Below are 15,015 nucleotides of genomic sequence, written 5' to 3' on the forward strand. Positions count from 1 at the left end.
CTCACAACTGACCTTTGCTCCCAGGCTGCTCCTCTGGGTCCAGGTTCACCAACCTTTAAGGTGATGCACACGTCGACTTTAGAGTGAGAGGTCCTTTGTTCTCATATGTATGCTTGTTGCTCAGTCACTGTTGCAAACACAGCTCCAGCACCCAGTTTGGGCAGCTGGGCCGCCTACCTTCCCCCCTCACTCAGAGACCTTATGTGGAGCCCATGTGGAAGCCTAGATCTTCATGATGAGGTGCCCTTGAGGCTCTTATTTGTCTTTTCTGCTAGCAGATGTCAGTGGGGACCATTTTAGGCTGTCAGAGAGGGTCAAGTGCTCCTGCAGGGATTGAGCAGACTTCCCTTTCTCCTTTGTATCTAGACTTGAACCTCAAGGTGGCTTTTTGTCCTGTGGGGGCACCTTTTCTTAGGTCACAGGTTCCCTGTCATCCTTCCCAGAGTAGTGGGTGCCAGCTTGCCTGAGATTCCCTAATTATGCTTGGCCCCTCATGGGACCTCTTTCCTGTAATACTGAAAATCTTCCAACGGATTTCCGTCTGCCTCCATCTAAAATGTTTTCAGAATCTGCCCCATAAGGAACCCATTCAGCAGAAATCCCTAAATCTCAAGTAAGATAGTTGGAATTCAGAGAGGTAAGCCCTGTCTAGAACTTGCCAGCACCCACTGTAAGAGTAGGGATATGTCTTCCAAGGGAATTGGAGAGGAACATGGAGATTAAACATCATTGTCAGAAAGATCTGCTGGTTCAGAGTTTGAGTAGGTAGAGAAGGAAGAGTAGTGGTCCAGGCCAAGTCTTGATTGTGATTAGTTTTCTGCTCTTGGTGTAATTAGCTGCAATAATGGGGGATGATTATGTTCTCTAATGTAGTGAATTCATATGTTATAAATAAATTTAGGTACACATTATCTAAAAGCTGAAATTCTCTAAATTACAAACCACAAAGAAGAGTTATTCACCAGAATTAATAACAGTTTCACTTGAATGTTAAACTTATGAAAAAGCACACATTGGGATTTACTTGGAATTCCAAAGTAGTTACAGCAATAAAGTTGAAGATGAAATTATTCCATTCTTTGACTGTTTCTGCAAGCATTTTGGGGGTTTATTATCTCATTGCATCCTATTAATCCTCTTGTGAAATAAGGTAGTAATATTCCAGTTGTGCAGAGGAAGACTTTGAACTGAAGAGAAACAACTCCTCCAGGAACAAAGAGAAGTTGGTTATAGAGGTAGGATTTGCAAGCTCGAGAGATTTTTCATATGCCAAGCTAAATCTAGTTAATTATTGGAGCTGTACTGCCCTGAGTTCATGACTACTTCATCTTCCTTTTCTTTCCCCTTTCAGTTCAGTTCAGTTGCTCAGTCGTGTTCGACTCTTTAGGACCCCTTGAATCGCAGCATGCCAAGCCTCCCTGTCCATCACCAACTCCTAGAGTTTACCCAAAATCATGTCCATTGAGTCGGTGATGCCATCCAACCATCTCATCCTCTGTTGTCCCCTTCTCCTCCTGCCTTCAATCTTTCCCAGCATCAGGGTCTTTTCAAATGAGTCTGCTCTTCGCAACAGGTGGCCAAAATATTGGAGTTTCAGCTTCAACATCCGTCCTTCCAATGAACACCCAGGACTGATTTCCTTTAGGATGGACTGGTTGGATCTCCCTGCAATTTAAGGGACTCTCAAGAGTCTTTTCCAAGACTACAGTTCAGAATCATCAATTCTTCTGCACTCAGATTTCTTATAGTCCAACTCTCACATACATACATGACTACTGGAAAAACCATAACCTTGACTAGACGGACCTATGTTGAGAAAGTAATGTCTCTGCTTTTGAATATGCTAAGTTGGTCTAATTTTCTTTCCAAGGAGTAAACGTCTTTTAATTTCTTGGCTGCAGTCACCATCTGCAGTAGTTTTGGAGCCCCAAAACACAAAATCAGTCACTGTTTCCCCATTTTTTGCCATGAAGTGATGGGACCGGATGCCATGATCTTAGTTTTCTGAATGTTGAGCTTTAGGCCAACTTTTTCACTCTCTTCTTTCACTTTCATCAAGAGGCTTTTTAGTTCTTCTTCACTTTCTGCCATAAGGGTGGTGTCATCTGCATATCTGAGGTTATTGATATTTCTCCTGGCAGTCTTGTTTCCAGCTTGTGCTTCATCTAGCCCAGTGTTTCTCATAATGCACTCTGCATATAAGTTAAATAAGCAGGGCAAAAATATACCTTTACTTTCTCCTTTACTACATGCTAAATAAAAGTTTATAGAACTTAGAAACTTGACATGTATGTGACAATTGAAGTTTTGGTATTATCTCTGACATTGTCTGAAATGATCTAAGAATTTGGTAGTTGTTTTTCATATCAGTGTTAAAATATTATTTATCGCATTTTTAATACATAGCTTTCGCCAACTGATTTCTGAATATAAAGAAAAGAGATCTAAAACTTCTCCTGGAAAAAACCAACCCAGGTACATCATCTGATACCAAATTACTCTTGGTGATTCTACCATAGATAAAGTAGGAATGAGGAAGTTTCAATAATGAAGGAACTATTAAAAAATAAGTGCAAATTGCATGTATATTTTATTTTTTTCAAAATTAGTTTCTTTATACTCTAGTATTCAGAATTTTTTAAGAAGTTAATTGTAGGTGATTTAACATGAAAAACAGTATTGTTTGAGAAGAAATACATCTCTTTAATATGGCCCCTAAAGTCCTATATTAGATTTTTGTGTAAATCATAAAAAATTTTAAGTGAGTATGATGTATATTTCATCTATAGTCATAGTACAGCAGACTGGACGTCTTATGAAAGTGAACTTTCATTTTTAGAAATGGTTTGCATTTAGTGAATGAATAGTTAGTAGTTACTGTGTAGTGATTAGTCTTACTAAAATAGTTACCATAATTAAAACTGAGAACTTGAATAATCCCTTCCTGGTAGGATAAGAAATGATAAACAATAACTGCAAAGCTGAGCCAGTGTGCAGCATAGTAGTGAGGGATTATTTCTGAAAGATTCCTACCAATTGTACAGAAGACAGAAAAGCAATGCCTAGTTGAGAACCAGTTATTTTGCCTATTGTACCAAGCAGGTCTAGATTACCAACTTCATTCCTTACAGATTCAGAGAGAGTGAGATAGGTTGACTTCATTTGGATCATATATTTTCTTTTGTGTGTTGGACAATTGTCATGAGAGTATAATTTTGTAAGAACATGATGTTCTCTTGCCATCAGTTAAAAGATTATCATAATAGATATTCAAATAGAACAACCTGGGACTCTGCAGGTTCTAATAAAAGCACAAAAATATTTGCATTAACAAAAAACAGCATTAGGTCCACTGGATGTGGCATCTATCACATTGTACAGGGTATCCAAGGATACCTTTAACTGAGTAGACCTCTATCTAATCAAAGGAGGCTTCCTAGGTGGCTCAGTAATAAAGAATCCACCCACCAATGCAGGAGATATGGCTTGATCCCTGTGTCGGAAATATCCCCTGGAGAAGAAAATGGCAACCCACTCCAGTACTTTTGCCTGGGAAATCCCATGGACAGAAGGGCCTGGTGAGCTGTAGTCCATGGGATCACAAGAGTCAGCCACGATTTGGTGACTGAACAACAAAAACATCTGTCAAAGAACTATAGGTTGGCTCATTACACAAGTCAGAAGAGATACAGAGATGACAGTGTCTTGGTCTTCAATACGCTCAGAATAGAGTTTTTCTCTGGTTAATTTCTGTATTTTTTTAAAGAAAAATTTCAAAGAAAACATGCTTATTTATTTGTTCATTTGTTCACTAAACAGATAAATTTCAAGTGTCTTCTATGTACTAAGCATTGTTCTGATGTCACAGGATGAAAACATTTAAAAATCACTGCCCCTGCTCTCCTTGCTCAAGCTTGCAGTACTACTCTCCCTGTGGAGTCACTGCATGTGAGTCATCCCTCCAGCATCAGATCATGATGACCCCTGGGAAATGTTGTTCAACAGCACCAGAGTCCGTGGCTCCCTCCATTCTTCCCTCCCTCCCCTTGTTCATCAGCTTAGGATGTGATGATGTATGCCTTCCAAGCTGAAAAAGCATGATTTCTATAAACATTTGCCATATAATGGGAAGGACTGATATAATGATATCCCTCACTAGTACACAGCGCTCTTTGGACCATCCTAATCTGTGTGGTCCAGATACTCTTGAGCAATGGAAGGAGATAGTCTCAAGAGATTCTTTTTAAACATGCTAGAATATATACAAATATACAGAAGCTGAACTTTTAAAAAAGTTCCCTGTGTGTGAACACACACACACACAGAAGCTGAACTTTTAAAAAAAGTTATATATATATACACACACGCACACACACAGAAGCTGAACTTTTTATGGAAGTTTTTAAAAAAGTTCAGCTTCTGTGTACCCTACTTCATGCTCACCACTACAAGTCTAGTCCCCATTCTCAGCATTGAACTGAGCCCCTTTACCCATTTGCCCTCCCCCATCTGCCTTTCAAGAGATTATCCTTTCTAAGCCTGGAATCACTACATCTCTCATACTTCTCTTGCCTTTGGAAAGAGGGCCAGGAAGAGAAGACTTTTGCTTCCAATGTTTTACCTTGCTCTGAGGTTCAGTGCCTTTGACCAAGCTTCCCTGTGATAGGGCATTTTCACTGTGAACTGAAGAGCCAGAGAAGTTGTCATGTCCCAGCAAGACACCTATAGTCTCTGTTCAGTGCTCCAGGCAATAGAAATCCAGAAATACTGTGCTGTTAATACTGTGCATGCTATTGTCAGCTTATAGTACTGATTGCATTAATGGTATAGTATCATTTTCTGTCAGTCTCCTGGAGTTTGGTTAGGATTATGGTCATTGTAAGCAGCAGTTCTTTTCTTTGTTGTTTTGTTTTGCATTTGATAACTATAAAGGGGAGGAGTGGTTCTTAGGCATTAGTGGCCTATGAGTATAGTAAAACCACTGTTCCCTTCCTCTAGTGTGGCCTCCAGTTGTGGTTTGAAAGGAATACTTTTAAACAAAGCCTCAGTATTGAGGTTTTAATAGTCTGTATTTTTCTTCCATTGATTTAAATGTATCTTGCTTTTTTCTTTAATAGTGGATGAGAGTTCTGAAGGGGACTCTTCAAGGAGGTAGGATTTTATGGATGTTTTAAATTATATGTTTAACTAAGGGAACATGGAGAAGAGAAACTAATGGTTGTTGAGTGTTCTACTCTGGGTTAGACACTGCATTACGTGCTTAACATTTGTGACCTCATAGAGTCATCACAGCAGCTTTGTAAAGTAGCTGTGTCCTACTTTTACTTAATTAGGCAACTGTGGTTTCAGGAGGTTAGTGAATTGATCCTGGTTAAAATGAGCTGATCTGTGATTTGACAATTGGCCTTCTTGGCTCCCGTGTCCACTCCCATGGCCCTCAGCAGAGACTGAGAAGTACCTATGTAGCATATAAGTTAAAGATATAAATTAGTTCTTTGACTTGTGTACATTTTAAGTTTCGACATTGTGGGGAAACTCCGGTACTCCCTTAGAGTAAAGGAGAGAAGTGGTACCATCTCAGTAAGTGGTATCCCTGCTGACGGACCAAGACTGCCATTTTGGACGGACTCAGATTCATCTCTGAACCTTGAACAGACAATGGAGAAGGAAAAGCCTATTCTTCCACTTTAAGTCATTAGGTTTATTCTGGTTTGGGCAAACAAGAATTATTTCAATCCATCAATTGGATTTTCACTTCAGCTATTAGAACTTTTAGTGAAAACAATTTATTTTTAGGCTCTGCCAATACATTGGCTGTCACTCTCTGTTATGGAAACTAAGAATGAGTGTTAACTAGATATTTCATAGGTTGGGAGAGATGGATGCAAAAATAGGTAACGAAAAACTTTTTTGGAGACTTCCCTGGGGGTGCAGTGGTTAAGATGGTTAGTAAGACATCTTCCAATGTAGGCAGTGTGGGTTTGATACTCGGTCAGAGAAGCTAAGATCTCACATGACCCAGGGTCAGACAGCCAAAACATAAAATAGAAGCAGCATTGGAACTAATTCAGTAAAGACTTTAAAAGTGGTCCACATCAAGAAATCTTTAAAAAAATTAAAAAAAAAAATGCTGTTTTAAAACAGGCCAAATTTTATTCATGTCAAGAAAGTTCATTTAATACATAGACAAAATTTCACTTTTTTTTCTTTTGTTCAAGGACATGAGCCCGCTGATTTTTATTGTATGTTTTTGCTTTAAAGGTTTCCCAACAAACCTGGCGTTGATTTAGGGCCTACATCAAACTATGAAGTCTTAGATTTTAAAACCAGGTAAAGTGTTCTGTTGTGAAATTATTTTTCCTGCTCTGAAATTAGTTTCATGTAGTATTTACTCTTATGATTAGACAGTGGAGATGACAAATAGATTCAAGGGATTAGATCTGATAAACAGAGTGCCTGAAGAACTATGGATGGAGATTCATGACATTGTACAAGAGGCAGTTATCAAGACCATCCCCAAGAAAAAGAAAAGCAAAAAGGCGAAATGGTTGTCTGAAGAGGCCTTCCAAATAGCTGATGAAAGAAGATAAACAAAAGGCAAAGGAGAAATGGAAAGATATACCCATTTGAATGCAGAGTTCCAAAGAATAGCAAAGAGAGATAAGAAAGCTGTTCTCAGTGATGAATGCAAAGAAATAGAGGAAACAATAGAGTGGGAAAGGCTAGAGATCTCTTGAAGACAATTAGAGATACCATGGGAACATTTCATGCAAAGATGGACACCATAAAGGACGAAATGGTATGGACCTAAGAGAAGCAGAAGATATTAAGATGAGGTGGCAAGAATACACAGAACTCTACAAAAAAGATCTTTATGACCCAGATAACCAGGATGGTGTGATCACTCACCTAGAGCCAAACATCCTGTAATGTGAAGTCAAGTAGGCCTTAAAAAGCATCACTATGAAGAAAGCTAGTGGAGGTGACGGACTTGCAGTTGAGCTATTTCGAATCCTCAAATATGATGCTGTGAAAGTGTTGCACTCAATATGCCAGCAAATCTGTAAAACTCATCAGTGGCCACAGGACTGAAAAAGGTCAGTTTTCCTTCCAATCCCAAAGAAAGGCAATGCCAAAGAATGTTCAAACTAACACATAATGGCACACATCTCACATGCTAGCAAAGTAATGCTCAAAATTTTCCAAGCCAGGCTTCAAGAGTATGTGAGCCATGAACTTCAGATGTTCAAGCTGGATTTAGAAAAGGCAGAGGAACCAGGGATGGGAATACCAGACCATCTGACCTTCCTCTGGAGAAATCTGTATACAGGAAAAGAAACAACAGTTAGAAATGAATATGGAACAATTGACTGGTTCCAAATCAGAAAAGGAGTACATCAAGGATATAAATTGTCACCCTGCTTATTTAACTTATATGCAGAATACATCATGCGAAATGCCAGGCTGGATGAAGCACAAGCTGGAATCAAGATATGCAGAAGAAATATCAATAACCTCAGATACGCAGATGACACCACCATGATGGCAGAAATTGAAGAACTAAAGAACCTCTTGATGAAAGTGAAAGAGGAGAGTGAAAAAGTTGACTTACAACAAAACATTCAGAAAATTAAGATCATGGCATCTGGTCCCATCACTTCATAGCACGTAGATGGGGAAACAATGGAAACTATGACAGACTTCTTTTTGGGGGCTTCAAAATCACTGCAGATGGTGACTGCAGCCATGAAATTAAAAGACGCTTGCTCCTTGGATGAAAAGCTATGCCCAACCTAGACAGAAGATTGAAAAGCAGGGACATTACTTTGCCAGCATAGTTCTGTCTAGTCTAAGCTATGGTATTTATAGTAGTCATGTATGCATGTGAGAGTTGGACTATAAAGCAGGCTGAGCGCTGAATAATTGCTTCTTTTGAACTGTGGTATTGGAGAAGACTCTTCAGAGTCCCTTGGATTGTAAGGAGATCCAATTAGTCCATTCTAAAGGAAATCAGTCCTGAATATTCATTGAAAGGACAGATGCTGAAGCTGAAACTCCAATAATTTGGTCATCTGATGCAAAGAACCAACTCATTGGAAAATACAAGTTCTGGGAAAGTTTGAAGGCTGGAGGAGAAGGGGATGACAGAGGATGAGATGGTTCGATGGCATCCCTGACTCAATGGACAAGAGTTTGTAAAACCTCTGGGAATTGGTGATGAACAGGGAAGCCTGGTTGTTGCAGTCCATGGGATCACAGAGAGTCACACACAAGTGAGCAACTGAACTGAGCTGAACTAATGTTGATATTTTCATAAAATTTCAAGAACAGTGTAGATGCATAAAAATATATTAATAAAATCACATGAAACGGAGGCTTTGCTCATAATATATCCTTAAGAATACTGATATGTTACTGATCTATTGTATATAAAGTCTAAATATATGTGTTTCTCCACATACCTTATTACACTTTTTATTTCCATAAAGTTTATTCTTGATTAGGAATGTTTCACTTTTTCCTTTCTTCCTCTTCTACCTTAAAATTTTTTTTTAAATTTTATTTTATTTTAAAACTTTACATAATTGTATTATTTTTGCCAAATATCAAATATCTACTATTAACCTAATTTTTCCTTGCAGAACACATTTCTTCAGTGTCTGTTCTTTAAGTCCATCTCTCTCTGTCTCTATTGTGAACATGTTTGCTTATGGCTTTCTATTTAGAATTTGGCTTTCATTCATGATCATTGCCCTATGGGTTTAACCTCGTGTTTTCCCTGTTTCATTGGTCTCTAGATGTTTGAAAAACAGAAGTAGCTTATCATGTTTGCAGTTCTAGTCCATCTAAATAAGGTTCTATTAAAACCTAAACTTTCATATTTCCCTTTACAAGTGATAAGCCATGTATATATTAATCATGGAAGCAAATTTCAAAATATCACAATTAATTTAAATGTCTTAGTTTTTCAACAGTGCTCTAAACTACTGGGGATAAATTATTACTCTTGAACATTTTGGTAGAGAAATTAATCTAGTCGGTGTCCTAGTATTTGTATATCAGTCAATTAGGGGTAAGGAGAGGAAGATCTGGGGCTTCTGATGTCATCTGTCATAATCCTTTCCCCATGAGCAGGTCAGTCAGTGACAGAACTGGGATTTGAATCCACATCTGAATGACTTCAGAGCCTGTGCTCTTTGTGTTAGATCATAGAGGAATGGGAGATGTTACAATGCTTTTATTCAGGTTGATACTTGTTATATTCTTCAAGCTCTTATTTTCTTCTCTAGCATGTCCTGAAATCAAAGTTAATGAAGCTAATGAAGGCTTCTCAGCAATCCAAGAGAAACAGTAAGTTATTTGAAGACTGTCCTCCTGGTGTTATTTCTTGATTTGAAATGACACATGTTCTCATGTACTCTCTCCTGTTTTCACTGTAGTAGAAGCAAAATGTGGCATTTTGAGACCAGAGAGTACAACTTTCTCTCAGGACAATAATTCTGATAGTAACGTTGAAGATGTGGTTGAAACATTTCCCAAACCATCACCCTGGTTTGAGGGCATCTGTCATCCTGCCTTCCCATCGCCTGAGCCTGTTTCAAAACTTCTCAAGTCTATAGCAGGCCTTGGTCGTACAAAGGTAAGTTTGTTCTGTTTGTAACTCTTCTTTCACTGTATTTGTTCACATACCAGTCCCCTGAACCTTATGGTGACAAAAAGTATCCCACCACAGAAATCAGTTCAGTTCAGTTCAGGCGCTCAGTCATGTCTGACTCTTTGCAACCCCATGAATCGCAGCACGCCAGCCCTCCCTGTCCATCACCAACTCCCGGAGTTCACCCAGACTTACTTCCATTGAGTCAGTGATGCCATCCAGCCATCTCATCCTCTGTTGTCCCCTTCTCCTTCTGCCCCCAATCCCTCCCAGCATCAGAGTCTTTTCCAATGAGTCAACTCTTCGCATGAGGTGGCCAAAGTACTGGAGTTTCAGCTTTAGCATCAGTCCTTCCAAAGAAATCCCAGGGCTGATCTCTTTCAGAATGGATTGGTTGGATCTCCTTGCAGTCCAAGGGACTCTCAAGTGTCTTCTCCAACACCACAGTTCAAAAGCATCAATTCTTCGGCTCTCAGCCTTCTTCACAGTCCAACTCTCACATCCATACATGACCACAGGAAAAACCATAGCCTTGACTAGATGAACCTTTGTTAGCAAAGTAATGTCTCTGCTTTTGAATATGCTACCTAGTTTGGTCATAACTTTCCTTCCAAGGAGTAAGCGTCTTTTAATTTCATGGCTGCAGTCACCATCTGCAGTGATTTTGGAGACCAAAAAATAAAGTCTGACACTGTTTCCACTGTTTCCCCATCTATTTCCCATGAAGTGATGGGACCGGATGCCATGATCTTCATTTTATGAATGTTAAGCTTTAAGCCAACTTTTTCACTCTCCTCTTTCACTTTCATTGAGAGGCTTTTTAGTTCCTCTTCACTTTCTGCCATAAGGGTGGTGTCATCTGCATATCTGAGGTTATTGTTATTTCTCCCGGCAATCTTGATTCCAGCTTGAGTTTCTTCCAGTCCAGCGTTTCTCATGATGTACTCTGCATATAAGTTAAACGACAGAAATAGAAGCCCTCAAAGTCACGATATGAAATGGTGTGATAATAACAGCCATACATGTGCATGATTCAGATTTATAAATATTGGCATACTAAGTATGCCATTATGAAAGAAAAGAATTACAAAGCACTGAGGAAAAACAACTATATGAATATGAAAATGGGGAGGAGGATGAAGGGGAAGAATTCCTTTAAGAAGGACAAGATAAATATAAGATAGAATGAGGGTGAAGATGAGACAGATATTACACAAACACAACAGAAATAGTGGGGTCAGTCAGACCAGGAACTCTATATTATAAATATGTGAGAAATTATTTCAAATTCAACTTAAGAAGAGCAAGTGAGGTTGTAAAAATAAAAACAATGCTCATACTCTTTTGAATGACATATAGCTGATTTTTATGAAGAACTAAAAAAAAATGTGTTCCTTATTATTTGTGGTGGTTGTTTTCAAGGTTGGTGGTGGTTCTTTTTTGTTGTTGTTGAATTGAAGTGTAGTCAGTTTAAAATACTGTGTAAGTTTCAGGTGTACAGCAATGTGATTTGTTTATACTTGTGTGTGTGTGTGTGTGTGTGTGTGTGCGTATTGAATATAGTTCCCTCTGGAAGTTCATTTGAATTTGAAGTGATTTCTCTTTTTAAAAAAATTCTCACTTTGAAATTAATGAAGCAATGTCTTCTATTTAACCTAGCATAACTTTCGTTTAGAGATAATTCAAGATGAGCCCTGTTTTAGGCGCTCAGATTATGAATTATGTATTATGAATTAAGAATTTCTGGCCCTTCTGTTTCTTGTGGTTTCTAACTTCGTCAGTTCAGTCGCTCAGTCGTGTCTGACGCTAAATACTTAATGTACTTATTTAATTTATCTTACTGTTTGCTATAACCCTGGTGGGTGTTTTAGATCTTTCTGAAAATAAAGAGGAAATACATAAGCATTTTATCTATTCTTTTTACTAAAATTATAATTTATAATTTTATAAATGAGATTCTTAATCTCTCTTCATTAAATGAGAAAATTTTCAGCTGCAACAGTCTGAAGGAAGAAATGTAGAAGTATATTTTTTCCTCTGGAGAGATTCTGATTTCTTTTTTCTGAATGTCAGCAGATAATGGGTAATTACATACATTAAGTGAATGAAATCATGATTTATGCTTTTTTCTTATATAGACTGCTGCTGCTGCTGCTAAGTCACTTCAGTTGTGTCTGACTCTGTGCGACCCCATAGACGGCAGCCCACCAGGCTCCCCCCTCCCTGGGATTCTCCAGGCAAGAACACTGGAGTGGGTTGCCATTTATATAGACTATTTGTTATTATTAAATCATAAGGAAAGAAAAACTCCCGCCAGAGTTTTTAAAATTATCTGTGGAAGATATTTTTTCTTTTAAAAATATCTCTAGCAACATGTACATTCCACGTTATTTTTATTTATTTATTTTTAATTTTAATTGGAGGCTTGTTACTTTACAATATTATAGTGGTTTTGCCATACATGGACATGATCAGCCATGGATGTACATGTGTTCCCCATCCTGAACTCTCCTCCCACCTCCCTCCCCATCCATCCCTTTGGGTCATCCCAGTGCACCAGCCCTGAGCACCCTGTCTCATGCATCGAACCTGGACTGGCGATCTGTTTCACATATGATAATAGACATGTTTTAATGCTATTCTCTCAAGTCATCCTGCCCTTGCCTTCTCCCATAGAGTCCAAAATACTGTTCTTTATATCTGTGTCTCTTTTGCTTTCTTGCATATAGGGTTATCATTACCATCTTTCTAAATTCCATATATATGCATTAGTATATTGTATTGGTAGTTTTCTTTCACTCTGTATAATAGGCTCCAGTTTCATCCACCTCATTAGAACTGATTTAAACATATTCTTTTTAATGGCTGTGTAATATTCCATTGTGTATATGTACCACTGCTTTCTTATCCATTCGTCTGCTGATGGATATCTAGGTTGCTTCCATGTCCTGGCTATTATAAACAGTGCTGCGATGAACATTGGGGCACACGTGTCTCTTCCAATTCTGGTTTCCTCAGTGTGTATGCCCAGCAGTGGGATTGCTGGGTCGTATGGCAGTTCTATTTCCAGTTTTTTAAGGAATCTCCACACTGTTCTCCATAGTGGCTGTACTAGTTTTCATTCCCACCAACAATGTAAGAGGGTTCCCTTTTCTCCACACTCTCTCCAGCATTTATTGTTTGTTGACTTTTGGATAGCAGCCATTCTGACCGGCGTGAGATGGTACCTCATGGTGGTTTTGATTTGCATTTTCCTGATAATGAGTAATGTTGAGCATCTTTTCATGTGTTTGTTAGCCATCTGTATGTCTTCTTTGGAAAAATGTCTGTTTAGTTCTTTGGCCCATTTTTTGGTTGGGTCATTATTTTTTCTGGAATGAGGTGCAGGAGCTGCTTGTATATTTTTGAGATTCATTCTTTGTCAGTTGCTTCATTTGCTATTATTTTCTCCCATTCTGAAGGCTCTCTCTTCACCATCTTTATAGTTTCCTTCATTGTGCAAAAGCCTTTAAGTTTAATTAGGTCCCATTTGTTTATTTTTGCTTTTATTTCCATTACTCTGGGAGGTGGGTCACAGAGGACCCTGCTGTGCTTTATGTAGGAAAGTGTTTTACCTATGTTTTCCTCTAGGAGTTTTATAGTTTCTGGTCTTATGTTTAGATCTGTGATCCGTTTTGAGTTTATTTTTGTATATGGTGTTAGAAAGTGTTCTTCTTTCATTCTTTTACAAGTGGTTGACCGGTTTTCCCAGCACCACTTGTTAAAGAGACTGTCTTTTGTCCATTGTATATTCTTGCCTCCTTTGTCATCGATAAGGTGTCCATAGGTGCACGGATTTATCTCTGGGCTTTCTATTTTGTTCCATTGATCTATATTTCTGTCTTTTTGCCAGTACCATACTGCCTTGATGACTGTAGCTTTATAGTATAGTCTGAAGTCAGGCAGGTTGATGCCTCCAGTTCCATTCTTCTTTCACATGATTGCTTTGGCTATTCAAAGTTTTTTTTGTATTTTCATACAAATTGTGATATTTGTTCTAGTTCTCTGAAAAATACTGTCTGTAGCTTGATAGCGATTACACTGAATCTATAGATTGCTTTGGGTAGTATACTCATTTTCACAATATTGATTTTTCCAATCCATGAACATGGTATATTTCTCCATCTATTTGTGTCCTCTTTGATTTCTTTCAACAGTGTTTTATATATATATATATATATATATATATATATATATATATGGCTTTTATTTCTTTAGGTAGGCATATTCTAAGTATTTTATTCTTTACGTTGCAATGGTGAATGGAATTGTTTCCTTAATTTTTCTTTCTTTTTTCTCATTGTTCGTGTATAGGAATGCAAAGGATTTCTCTGTGTTAATTTTATATCCTGCAACTTTAATTTATTCATTGATTAGCTTTAGTAATTTTCTGGTGTAGTTTTTGGGGTTTTCTATGTAGAAGATCATGTCATCTGCAAACAGTGAAAGTTTTACTTCTTCTTTTCCAATCTGGATTCCTTTTATTTCTTTTTCTGCTCTGATTGTTGTGGCCAAAACTTCCAAAACTGTGTTGAATAGAGTGGGCACCCTTGTGGTGAGAGGGGTGAGAGTGAGTACCCTTGTATCTTTCCTGATTTGAGGGGAAATGCTTTCAATTTTACACCACTGAGGATAATGTTTGCTGTGAGTTTGTCATACAAAGCTTTTATTATGTTGAGGTATGTTCCTTCTGTTCCTGCTTTCTGGAAAATTTTTACCATAAATGGATGTTGAATTTTTTCAAAGGCTTTCTCCGCATCTATTGAGATACTCATATGGTTTTTATCTTTCAATTTGTTAATGTGGTGTATTTCATTGATTGATTTGCGGATATTGAAAAATCCTTGCATCCCTGGGATAAAGCCCACTTGTCATGATTATGATCTTTTTAATATGTTGTTGGATTCTGTTTGCTAGAATTTTGTTAATGATTCTTACATCTATGTTCATCAGTGATATTGGCCTGTAGTTTTCTTTTTTTGTGGCATCTTTGTCTGGTTTTAGTATTAGGGTGATGGTGGCCTCATAGAATGAGTTTGGAAGTTTACTTTCCTCTGCAATTTTCTGTAAGAGTTTCAGTAGGATAGATGTTAGCTCTTCTCTAAATTTTTGGTAGAATTCAGCTGTGAAGCCGTCTGGACCTGTGCTTTGGCTTGCTGGAAGATTTCTGATTATAGTTTCTGTTTCCATGCTTGTGATGGGTCTGTTAAGCTTTTCTATTTCTTCCTGGTTCAGTTTTTGAAAGTTATACTTTTCTAAGAATTTGTCCATTTCTTCCAAGTTGTCCATTTTATTGGCATATAATTGCTGATAGTAGTCTC

The 15,015-nt window shown here is 38.0% G+C and overlaps 1 long non-coding RNA gene across 1 annotated transcript; it reads left to right on the plus strand.

Annotated features, from left to right (window-relative positions):
- Nucleotides 1–3,852: 3,852 nt before the first annotated feature.
- On the plus strand, nt 3,853–9,634 carry LOC113886177. The gene is made up of 5 exons (XR_003509381.1): nt 3,853–3,948; nt 5,118–5,151; nt 6,262–6,330; nt 9,291–9,351; nt 9,441–9,634. It is a non-coding gene; the product is annotated as an uncharacterized LOC113886177 (long non-coding RNA).
- The last annotated feature ends 5,381 nt before the right edge of the window (nt 9,635–15,015 follow it).

This window comes from Bos indicus x Bos taurus, chromosome 29 (assembly GCF_003369695.1).
Source record: "Bos indicus x Bos taurus breed Angus x Brahman F1 hybrid chromosome 29, Bos_hybrid_MaternalHap_v2.0, whole genome shotgun sequence".
NCBI lineage: Eukaryota > Metazoa > Chordata > Mammalia > Artiodactyla > Bovidae > Bos > Bos indicus x Bos taurus.